Below are 2500 nucleotides of genomic sequence, written 5' to 3'. Positions count from 1 at the left end.
ATAAAAAATAAAAAAATAAAAAGAAAAAAAGAAAAAAATACAAAAAAAAAAGAAAAAACAAAAAAGATGTCAATCACATCTTTCTGAAACGCTTTTCACGAAGCTTACATTACCTCGGCTGTGTATTAGTACACAAAGTTGGGTTGGAGGTAGATACATAATTCATAAGATTATGTAGGATATGCTTGTGTGTTTGTTAATGTTTGAGGGAATTATCTGTATGCAACATACAGGTATCTTTTTTTTTTTTATGAAGGATGATTATCCCTCTCTCACAATCACTCATTTGCTCACTTCCTTTCTCTCTCCTTCCTGTATGCCCACTCACTTTTCTGTTCTCTCTCCTCTCTCCTCTTGCTCTTCTCTCCTCTCCTCTCGGTCCCCTCTCTCTCCCCTCTCCCCTCTCTCCTCTCTCCTCTCTCTCTCTTTCTCTTTCTCTTTCTCTTTCTCTTTCTCTCTTCCACTCCTTTCCTCTCCCTCTTCACCCCCCTTCCTTTTCCCTCTTCCTTTTCCCTCCTCCTCTCTCTCTCCCTCTTCTCCCTCTCTCTTTCTACTGCCTTCTGGCCGTTTCCTTTTGTATATGATTGCTTACGTAAGATATTAGTTGATTTTGTATTGATATTGCCAATTAGTACAATTCTTTGTACTTTTCGCATTTTCTTTAAAGAAGAAAATACTAATTCCATTGCTAATTGCTCTGGTTTCCTCGAAATATCTATGAACTGTTGCATTAGAGGGCAGATCCATAATTTATGTGATAGGAAAATGACAATGAATATAGTATGTTTAGGAATATAAAAGATAGATGATTTCCCAGAGTCATCTTGTATCCGAATTTCTGTGCTTTGTCTTCCTCCTTGTATTTCTTTATCCTATCTCTCTCTCTCTCTTTCTTTCTCTCTCTCTCTCTCTCTCTCTCTCTCTCTCTCTCTCTCTCTCTCTCTCTCTCTCTCTCTCTCTCTCTCTCTCTCTCTCTTTCTCTTCTCTCTTTTCTTCTCTTTCTCTTCTCTCTCTTCTCTCTCTCTCTCTCTCTCTCTCTCTCTCTCTCCCTCTCTCCTCTCCTCCCCTCCCTCCCTCCCTCCCTCCTCCCTCCCTCCCTCCCTCCCTCCCTCCTTCTCCTTCCCTCTCCCTCTCCTCCCTCTTCCCTCTCTCCATCCCTCCTCCTCTTTTTCTCCCTCCCTCTCCCTCCCTCCCTCCCTTCCTCCCTCCTCCCTCCCCTCCCCCTCCCTCTTTCCCTCTCCCTCCCTCTTTTTCTCCCTCCCTCTCCCTCCCTGCCCGTTCCCCCCTCCTCATGCTCCCTGTCTCTCTCCATCTTGCAACCAATCTGTCTCCCTCATTGTATTATATATATTCAGAAAGTTTTTAAACAGATTGAAAATTTTATATGTAAAATTATTCCACTCATTACAAAATGTTTAGTATGAAAAGCAAAAGCTGATAACTATCCTTGATAATGGAAAATAAAGTTTTATTATTGTTATTGTTGTCAGCAATGTTTTTTTTTCTTCTTCTTCTTCCATTTTTCATTATTATTGGATGTAAAAATGATTGATTATTAGTGATTATTGATATTCCTATTAATATTACCAATATTATTGTAATGGTTATTTTTGTTGTTATGATTATCATGGTTAATAATATTATCACTATGGTTCTGGTTATTATTATTATTATTATTATTATTATTATTATTATTATTATTATCATCAATCATCATCATCAACATCATTATTATTATTATTACTCTTATCATTATTGATGGTGATGTTATTATTTCATTGTTTTTGTTGTTATATTTATCCATTATGAAAAATATATATATATATATATTACTGGCGTGGATGTTATTATTGATATAGTTATTTGTAGTAAGGATGTTGTCATTAATGTCATCATTATTGTCATTATCTTAATGTGATTATTATTAATGTCATGATTTCTGTTATTGTTATTGTTATTAATATTACTGTTGATAGTGCAGTAGGTGTTATTGTTATTGATGCTATTGATAATGTTATTGCTCTGGAGAAAACAGCAATTATCCGCCCGCTATTAACAAATTGCGATAAGTACCAAATTCTGAGGTTTGCATTTACGATGATTTAGTTTTTAGATCTTCATTATTCTGATTATTGTGATTCATCTTGGAAGGTCTTTGATAATTGTCTCATACAGTAATTATTGATATTATAATTGTTGTTAATATTATTATTATTGTTATTATTATTATTGTTGTTGTTATTAGTATTGTCATAATTATTATTATTATCATTATTATTATTATTATTATTATTATTATTATTATTATTATTATTATTATTATTATTGACAATAACCAAATGACTGGTTATTATAATCATTGTAGTTATTATTGTTATTATTATTATGATATTTGCTGTAGTGTTAGTATGGTTTTATATTATTGTTATTATTGCTAATGTCATCACTTTCATCATTATCATTGTTAGATGCTGTTGCTATTATTATTTCTAAAATTTTA

Source organism: Penaeus vannamei, chromosome 1 (assembly GCF_042767895.1).
Source record: "Penaeus vannamei isolate JL-2024 chromosome 1, ASM4276789v1, whole genome shotgun sequence".
Classification (NCBI taxonomy): Eukaryota; Metazoa; Arthropoda; class Malacostraca; order Decapoda; family Penaeidae; genus Penaeus; species Penaeus vannamei.
This window is presented reverse-complemented; position numbering follows the sequence as displayed.